Below are 10,455 nucleotides of genomic sequence, written 5' to 3'. Positions count from 1 at the left end.
CTCCTTCCGCAGCCGCAGTGCCGCGGGGACCCTCCGCCGACTGCGCGGACACCGTGCTGCGCCCGCCTGAGGAGTCGGGGAGGCGTGGCTGTGGTCAGGAACCACAGGTGAAGCCTTGGAGGAGGCTCAGTCAGGGAAGTTAACCAACATTCAATGATAGACGTTCACTTTGAGCATTCACTCTTGATCTCTGGTTGACATTATCCTTTTCGAAACCCTTGTGTCCGTTTATCTGTCCTCCCTCTATTCGGAAGAAAGGCTTCTCAGGGTCCAGGCTACCCACCAGGGAGGATCAAGTTGGAGCCGGTACACCTTTGTACACTACACGCAAAACTAATCCTGCTACATCTATAGCAACATGGAGGGTGCTGTTGAATGGTAATGCTGCTGATGTCAAATTCAACTCAACAAGATTCCCTGTAGAGATCAGCCGGTACCCCAAAGTTAGTGGGAGCTCAACTGATGAGTATTAATGAGAAGGAGCAGATGTGCAGGGAAGCAGATCAAGGCAGTTCTAGGATGCTCCTTCCTGGTCTAACACCTAGCCACAGGTAAACTTCATTCCTGTTTGTCAGAAGTAAAAATCTAAATGAGTTCCAAAGCTGTGACTGGCTACATAATTTGCCCTGCCCAGTGAAAAATGAGAATGCAGGGGCCTCTGTTTAAAAGAGAGAGAAAGAGAGAGAGAGAGAGAGAGAGAGAGAGAGAGAGAGAGAGAGAATTTCAAAACACACCAACAGAGCAATAAGCCAAGTGTGGGGTCCTTCTAAGTGCCATGCTCCATATGACCAACAGATCACATGTCCAGGAATCTGGCCCTGTAAGGAAAGCTGAAGGAGGTCCTGGCTGATGCCCTTTTGCAGCCAAACCACGGTGGTCACAGCAGCCTTGAGGCTGGAAGGGAGAGCAGGGAACCACTGGAAACTCTTTCTTCCAGCTAGTTCTAGTTCCTCCTTCTCCTCCTCCTGCTGCAGCTGTGATCTCCTGTAATTTCAAATGGTCCCTCTCTGTAAATCTGGGGTCCAGATAAGGGGAACCAGCAAAGAACTAACCCTGCACTAACATCCAGGCAGTTTTAAATTACATGTTTACAGAATTAATCCAATCACATTGTAAGATAAGTAAGCTGGATATCATTAATTAAAGATGATATTATAATCAAGCAAAAGTGCATTATGGCATACAGAGGAGAGGTCTTTCACATATCTTGTCTCCCAGGTTCCAAATTAGCCCCAAAGTTTAGCTTAATTTTACTGTCTCTGTGCTTACTTCTATTCCTTTGTGGGTTTGCAAAGGCATTTTATCCTATCACCTCTGAAAGTTACTATCTTATTCAGATGAGCTTGTTTTTGTTCTAATCTTTAGGCCTGTTCTACCATTAAAAATTTTAGTTCCCATTAAAGATTAGGAATTAGTTTTGAGTCCCTAGTGCTGTTTCCCCAGATTTCCCCAGCCAAGGATGAACAAATGAGTCTTTTGCAGATTCTAATTTTCAAGGTTAATTTTAGGACTAAGTCTTGCAATGACATTTTTGTATACAACACACTTAAGAAAATTTAACACATTAAATTTGTGATATTAATTTGAAATGAATAATTACATTTTCATCAAAAAGAGAGAGAGAGAGAGAGAGAGGTGCTGAGTATTTTAAAAGGTTCTTCTTATTAGACCTTTAAGTTGTTCCTAATAGACATTTGGCATTTGAGAAAAATCAGATATATTAGATTTGTTAATATATTTTAAAATTATGTAAAATTATTTATTTGGCTGAGTTATAAGTAGAGCTAAATTTTAGTGAAATTAAACCTTTTAAATTTATGTGTCAGTTGAGCCTATGTCTTCTATGTTGAGCTAAAAATGTTCAAGAAAAACTTGATTTTAAAATTTAAATATATATATTTTTTAATTTTTATTTTTTAGTTGTGGTTGAACACAATACCTTTATTTTATTTATTTATTTTTATGTGGTGCTGAGGATCAAACCCAGGTCCTTGCACATGCTAGGTGAGTGCTCTACCTCTGAGCCACAACTCCAGCCCCTGAATTTAAATATTTAAGTTGTTAATAATTAAAATAGAAGTAGCTGCAGATGGCATTTTCCGTGCATATTCAGCACCTGTTCCCAAAACAATACAAAACTTTTGGAAAAAAATTAGGAAGGCGAGTGAATGAGTTAATATCGTTGGGTATAGTTTATCCCCCTTCATTTGTGTGATACAAGTTCTAATATAACATCACTGACCTCTTCAGAAGAGTAGAAACAAAGACTTGCAGAGTCAGCCTCAATTTAGCAATCAGTCAATGCAATCCACCTAATTTACTTTTGAGGCACACAACTACAGGCAACTCAGAACTCAATAAACTTTCCAAGATCATGCAGCAAGCCTCAAAGAAGGATTGTACTGAGGTCAGATAATTCTTAGTTCAGGTTCAGCATTTAGTAATATTTCTTTTGAGTATTCCACCTTTATACAGCCTTGCTGGTGGAAACTGAGGAAAGAATTGAGCCAGAGGTTTAAGCCAAGTAGGTGCCTTTGGGGTCAGGTGTCATAGGGGCAGAAAAGGATCAAAGTAAAGGGACTGCAATGGAAAGGTAAAACCAGAGTCAGGGGCTTGGCCAGGGAGATGCCCTTTGGAGGATTCTGGGCTCTTCTGAACCAAAGAAGCTGTTCCCTTAAGTGTCTCCAAATAGTTTTGACCCATATGCCTTGGTTTTACCCTCTAGACCACCCATAACAAATCCATTTTTTTTTTATCCCCTAGGAAATCTTTCTTCTGTTTGAAAGAAGAAGCACACCAAAGAGTGACGCTGTGAGACATTTTGATTCTTAAGTCTGCTGTTACTTCGGGATTCTTTCATTCACTCATTGAATGAATGTTTACTGAGGTCTACTATATGTTCAGTTCTGTTCAAAGCTATAGAAGTTTATCAGTGAATAATAAAGATAAGCTTCTTGGCCCTCATAAAGCTTATAATTTAGTTCATCATAAAAGATAGTAAACAATCTACATAAAAATGAATTATAATGTAATCATAAGGTATATTAGGCAATAAATTCTATGGAAAACAATAGAAAATTATAAGAGGGATGAAAAGTAGCAGTGACAGTATAGGAGAAGCCAGGCATGATTTTGCCTAGGGTAGACTAGTCTCATGCAAGGTGACATTTTGGCAAAGGCTTGAAGAAGATAAAGGAGTTAACTATGCCACTATTTATGAGAAGACTACTCCAGGTAGAGGGCATCTTCGACCTTAAGGCCCTGAAGTGAGAATGTGCCTAGATCTTTCCATTGCTCCACCCTGCCATCTTCAGTGGGTCAGTTTTACCATCTGACTTCCTTTTCTTATGACAATCAGAAGGCCCCAGATACCACATTCAGGCACAGAAATGTGCAGAAAAATCTCCCACTGTCTCCCGTCTGTCATTTTTTAGGGCAAAAAACCTCTGACGTCACCTTATAGACCTTGGATTGTATCTTCTGCTAGGATCAGATCACATGGCAATTTCCAAACCCATCATTACCTAGGGAAATGATTATATTTTGGCTTAGAACAATTGTCTTGATGGTCTGTTTTCTGTTGTTATGGCAAAATTCTGGAGACAGGGTGATTTACAAAGTTTTTACAAATAAACAGAAGTTGATTTGCCTCACAGTTCTGGTGTTGGGAAGTCCAAGAACATGGGCTGGAGTCTGTTCAACATGTGATAAGGGCCTTCTTGATACATCAAAACATGGCAGAGGGTATCGCATGGTAAGACTGAGCAAGAGCTACAGTTAAGATCTTTCTCTTCCTATGAAGTAAGAGGGATGAAAAGTGGCAGTGGCAGTATAGAAGAAGCCAGGCATAATTTTGCATAGGGTAGACTAGTTTCATGACAAGGTGACACTTTGGCAAAGGCTTGAAGAAGACAAGGGTGCTGGCTGTGCCACTATTTATGAGAAGACTACTCCAGGTAGAGGGCATCTTTGACCCTAAGGCCTATGAAGTCACTAATGTCACCAGGGGGGACTCACTCTCATGTTCTCATGATCTCTTCCAATTCTAACTGCCTCCCAAAGGGCCCACCTCAAAATACCATTAACATGAATTTGGGAATTAAGCTTCCAACATGAACTTTTGGGGGAAACATTCAAACCATAGCATCAATCATTTGAAGTAGAATTGATGTGGGAAATTTTATTATCGTAGATTCTTTCTTCCTTCCTTCCTTCCTTCCTTCCTTCCTTCCTTCCTTCCTCCCTCTCTCTCTCTCTCTCTCTCTCTCTCTCTCTCTCTCTCTCTCTCTCTCTCTCTCTCTTTCACTAGGGATTGAACCCAGGGCCTCAAGTATGCTAGGTAAGTGCTGTACCCCTGAGCCACATCCCCAACCCCATTGGTTATTTTCAACTTATAAATAATACTGCATTTATCATTCTACAACCTTCTTTTGCACACATCTCATTATTTTCTAGGGATAGAAAATAGAAATAGAATTATTATCAGAAGATGATTTTTTTTTGGTACCAGGGATTGAACTCAGGGGCACTCAACCACTGAGCCACATCCCCAGCCCTATTTTGTATTTTATTTAGAGACAGGGTCTCACTGAGTTGCTTAGCACCTCGCCATTGCTGAGGCTGGCTTTGAACTTGCAATCTTCCTGCCTCAGCCTCTGGAGCTGCTGGGATTACAGGCATGGGACACTGTGCTGGCTAGAGGAAGGAATTTTTAAGGTTCTTGATACATAATATCAGATTATATTCATAAAAATCATACCATTATATACTCACAGCAGTGTATGAGGCCTCACATCTCTATACACTCATTAGTCTGAAATATTTCTGTATAGAATTTTTGCCACTTTAAAATTTGATCATATTTTTTGACCATTTTTAAGTATATGGGCTATTTATAAGTCTTTCAACATTTCTTCCACAGTCAATCGATATCTGAGGCCATCAGACTGTTACATGAAAAGAAAGACAAGCCTTTTTATTTATCTGTTAGGTTATGAATGAATTTCTTATTATCATAAAAATTATTGACATCTTTAAAACACTTAATCTTAGGGACTTAATGTATCTCCTCATTCCAAAACTTATTTTGTGAATCATTAAAGCTTTGTAATTTTTAAATTTAGGTCTTATCTATTTCTTATTGTGGCTATTATGCATTTTGCTGCTACTGCAAATGAATCCCCTACATTTCTATTACTTTGTAACAAATTACTACAAATTTAGTGGTTTAATACAGCACAGATTTATTACCTCCCAGTTTTCGTGGGCCAGAAGTCCAGCACACCTGGTTATATCCTCTGTTCAGCATTATACAGTTGTGCTCAGGTGCATCATCCTTTGGAAGCTTAGCTAGGGGAAAATTCCCCTCCCAAGCTTCCTTAAGTTGTTGGAAGAATTTATTTCCTCTAGTCATGTGATCAAGAGCCCAATTTTCTTGCTGTCTATGGGTTAATCAACATTCTCAGCTACCAGTAGTTGGTGTGAAGTCCTTGCCAGGTGGCCCCTCCAAAGGAACTCTATCTATCTCACATATTAAATCTCTGACTTCAGGAAGGGTGTAGTCCCTTATGGCTCACACAATTAAGTCAGGGACACTAGGATAATTTCCTTTTAATTAAGTCAACTGATTAGGGACATTAATTACTTCTGTAAAAACCCTTCTGCCATACAATGTAAAATAATCACAAGAATGACATAGATCATATTTACAGGTTCATTGACACTCAAGGGAGGGGACTATACTAGGCTTATACTTAAGGAGGTGAAAACTTTGGGAGCCTCCTATGTATATCAATTAGCTATGGCTCAAAGCTTTTGATTTTCATGTCTTGACTCCTTATAACACAAAATGATATCAGCCTTGGTCAAGATCAAATAGTCATTAAAATACTCTAATTGAATTATTGGTAGGGATCAGCCTCCAAAGGTAGATAGATAGATAGATAGATAGATATAAAACTTTTACTTTGTAGGAAAGCAGAAAAAATCGTTCTCAACTTTTAAAATATTACACATTCACTTAATTCTCAGTCTTTATGTGCTAAGTGTATCCTTTATGAATCAGTTAACAATGAACATTTCACATTTCAAAGTAACATATGATTACTACCTGCCAGTCAAAAGTTTAGTTTCAGCAGCATTTCTGTCTTTGTATAGCAGTATTTGCATAATTGCTTGACTATTTTATATAAATAGTCAAATAATGATTTTCCGTTTGATGAGAAGAATAAAGAAGAGTGGTGAGATTAGCGAGAAGCACTTGTAAACTTAGTGTAGTTGAAATAGAGATGGAAATAAATGGGCTTAAATTGCCACTTTTTAAAGGACCAATGGGACAGTCACTAGAATTAAGACAGAAGAACTTGAGTAGTGACATAAGCCTTGCTGATATTTCAATTAGAGAGGATTTAACATACAAAATTGTTTTCCCAGATGCAAGAAAGTCAGAATGCAGAGAAAACCAGACAGATATTGAAGGAAACAGCTTACCCCCAAACAAAAGAGAACAGGTGTCTGTGGGGAAGTTCTGGAAAATTGGGCCTTGAGAAAGGTTCATGCCTGCCCAGTTGGTGCACATTTAGTTCTTAGACTTCTTGTTGGACACTGAGTGCACAGTTTGAACTATCAACGGAGCAAGGCCAGCTGGTGTTGATACTTCTGCAGGGCTGTAGCTCTGCTGGTGATAGAAGTGGCAAGAGAAGCTGTCGGCTATGGCAGGTACTGTCCTAAGTCAGCATAAGGCTGGCAAGACTCAATAGCAAGAAGTTCCCTTTATCTTCCTTACATCTTCCTATCTCCTTATAATGCCTCCACTTATCCCATCACTAGACCCTAACAGGAAGTCAGCTGGAAGGACTTCTGGGAAATGTAGTCTTTAGCCTTCAGGCCCAGCAAGGCAGAGAAAAGTACAAAGGAGGGTTTCCTGTTGAAAATAGAAATAATTGTGAATGCCAATATAAAAACTAGAAATGTGCAAAATGAGAAAATATATTTCAAACATAATTTGTAAGAGGTGAGAAATAACTAGAAATTTCATTATATTTCTGGAGTCAAGGAGGAAAACTCTTCAGTTGAACATTCCTTGCCTTTGTCCATTCAGAGACACTTAGATTTCTTTTGGTGACAGAATCCTTCTTTAGAGGAGGGAGCCCATTCCATATAGGTCCAGTAGGGGTTTGACCCAGAAGTGGGGGGTATGTTATCCAGGCCCCCAGCTATTAAGGATCACATTTATTTGGTCATAGTAAATGGTTAAGAGATGAGTAGGAAATCCCCAAAACAGGCTAAAAAGAGTTCTTACTGGGACTTCTTTCAAAACAATGACAACAATAACAAATACTATTTTCAGGCCAGGCATGGTGACATACTCCTGTAATGCCTGCAACTTGGGAGGGGGAGGCAGGAGGAAGTTTGAGGCCAGCCTCAGCAACCTAGTGAGACTCTCAGCAGCTTAGTGATATCCTGTCTCAAAATAACAAATAAAAATGGGTGGGGCTGGGTGCAGTGGTACACTCCTGTCATCCCAGCAGCTTGGGAAGCTGAGGCAGGAGGATTGCAAGTTCAAAGATAGCCTTAGCAACTTAGCAAGACCCTAAGAAACTTAGTGAGACCCTGTCTCAAAATAAAAATAAAATAAAATGGGCTGGGGATGTGGCTCAGTGGTTAAGTACTCCTGGAATCAATCCTCAGTGCCCAAAACAAAACAACAACAGAAAACCATTCTCAGCAAATACTGGCCTATCTGCTAAACTGGCAGAGACTGAGTCTGAGTTTGGGGCTACCAATGATCAGTGGCTGTTTTGTCTGTTATTGTAAAGAGCTCTTGAGAACTGGAAAGAAAGAAGACCCTATCCCAAAGTGAGCTTGTACTTTTCAGTTACATGGTTAATGAATTCTTTTTTTTTTTTCTTGTACCACATGAGTTAGTTTTAATTTTAAGATATCTGACTTTTATATATATTTTTCATAAATACAACATGGTAAAGACAGTGGAATAGAATGATTAAAAGTGATAGACTGAAATTATATACACCTCAGTTGAATTTTGATTGTACTTTTTAAGGATCATGACCTTGGACCAATTACTTAAAATGTATTTGCACCTCAAGTTTCTCAGATGAAGATAGTGATAGTACCTTCTTCAAAAGATTGTATGAAGATCAATTGGGAGAATGCTGTCTTAGCACAATTCTTGTGCTCATGACAAATTAGCTATTATTATTTTTACTAGTGTTATAGTTTGAATGTGAAGTGTCCCCCAAAAAACTCATGTGTGAGACAATGCAAGAAGATTTACAAGTGAAATGACTAGGTTATGAGAGCCTTAACCCAATCAATGAATTAATCACCTGACAGGATTAACTGAGTGGTAACTGAAGGTGGGTAGGGTGTGGGAGGAGGTGGGGTATTGTGGGTACATGACTTTAGGGTATATACTTTGTATCTGGCGAATGGAGTCTCTCTTTCTGCTTTCTAATCATCATGTGACCTGCTTCCCTCTGATCTACTCTTCTGCCATGATGTTCTGCCTTACTTTGAGCCCCAAGGAATGGAGCCATCTGTTTATAGACTGAGACCTCTGAAACTGTGAGTCCCACAAATAAATATTTCCTCCTCTAATTGTTCTTGTCAGATCTTTTAGTCACAGAAGTGAAAAAGCTGACTAAAACAATTAGATAGGTCAAGCATTCCATACAGAATGAAAAGAAGGCATGATTCACGGGATGGCACCTAATTTATACATCAGTTGTATCTTTCAGGGTCCAACTGGGAGTATTTATACAAAAAGCTGGCCACCCACACAGACTACCTGCTAAACAGAAGACAGTTAGGCAACCCTAGAATTGGCAATAACTATAAGCTGCTACCTTCTCCTAAGCTGGGGATTCTTAAGGTGTCCAGTCAAAGCTGGAACCATGCTGGACTGTCCACCAGAAACTGAAATCACAAAAAAGACGAAGCCACTGCCAGAAGAACCACCCGCATAGAGAAAGATGAGCAGTACCCTGGCTGCTCGCCTATAACCACTGTCCAGTCTCTGATTCTTCAAGCCCATCTGCAGGCCTCCAAAACAAATTCTGGCAAGTAGACTGCCACAGTCAGAGCAGAGCAGGAAAATATGAAGAATGGATCCATGGGCAAACGCTGCTGATCAGTCCTGAGAGGGGGCATTAAATTCTGCCCTCTTGACTCATGTTCACTTGCACGCCCACAGTCAACCTTAATATCCAACAAAGTGGTGGCTTCTCCATATTCCTAAGTATTTAGGTTACCAGACTATTTGGTTTGCTATTCAATGATTAGCTACTCTTTTTACTGAGCCTTATTGGGTAACAAATGGTAGGAAATTTTATAGTCTTAAGAGAATACAAGTTGATGGAAAAACACAGAGCCTAAATTACTGGTGAAAGATGACCAAAAGTCGCTGGCCTTCAATTAAGTAAGAATACTGCACAGCTATCATCCTTTATTTCTGCATATTTATATAACTGGAAGCTGACATCCTTTGCAGTGCTCGAGGGCAAACTCTGGTCTGTTAGATCTGGAAGAACTGCTTTTATTTATTTTGAATCATAGCATGGTACATGCTTTCAACTTGGGTAGTCTTTCATTTCCTGTCAAATTGTCTTCCTTTTTATTAAGCTACCCGAAGCTGGGCACGTTCTTCTTCTCTTCATTATGCCCTGTGTATAGAGGTTTTTTTTTTTTTTTTTTACAAAAACAGTATTCTCTGAACAGACTCTGTATTGTAAGTTCTCAGAAAATTGTTCACCGTGGAGATCTGGGTTTGAAAATGGTCAAGATTAAAGGCATTTCTGGGCAGTTCAGATGACTCTTTGCAGCCTGTGTGTCTCTTTCAAGGTACAAAGAACTGCCTGTTTTATGATAAAAGGAAGCCAAAGTAAGCAGGATTTTTGGAATTGCATCCCCAAACATTTAGGTTTACAAAATACATCCAGTTCTTCAGCCTCCCTCCACAAATCTCCAACTGCATCGGCTGAACCATGGATTCTTGTTTTTCCTCCTCCAACTCCCCTGAGTGTTATCAATGTGACTGCTTTGTTGCTATAAAGTCAGATCATTATAATAGAAATTACAATTCGATAAAATTTGCAAAGTTTTTAGCAAATAATGGAGCAAACCGAATACAGTTTCACTTCTCCCAAAAGTGTCTAATAGAGAATGCTAAGAAGTGACAAAATGGGAATTGACTAGTAACACGAGGGAGAAAGATCAATAGATTTGGATTGTGTTCGCAGCTGTGGCAGTACTACTGCCACCATAGCTGGCCAGGTCTACCTTTAGCTCACGAGCTCCTGTTGAAGAAGGAAGTTAAGTAAGGAGGTCTTTCTACGGAGGCTGAGGCTCATACCAAGCAGACTGCCTGAAATCTACCTGTGATAGAGCACCCAGGAAACAACTGGCTACAAAAGTGGCTTGAAAGAGTGCGCCTTC

Source organism: Marmota monax, unplaced genomic scaffold, assembly GCF_021218885.2.
Source record: "Marmota monax isolate L192 unplaced genomic scaffold, Marmota_monax_Labrador192_F-V1.1 WCK01_AAM20220418_F8-fsc00003, whole genome shotgun sequence".
In the NCBI taxonomy this organism is placed as follows: Eukaryota; Metazoa; Chordata; class Mammalia; order Rodentia; family Sciuridae; genus Marmota; species Marmota monax.
This window is presented reverse-complemented; position numbering follows the sequence as displayed.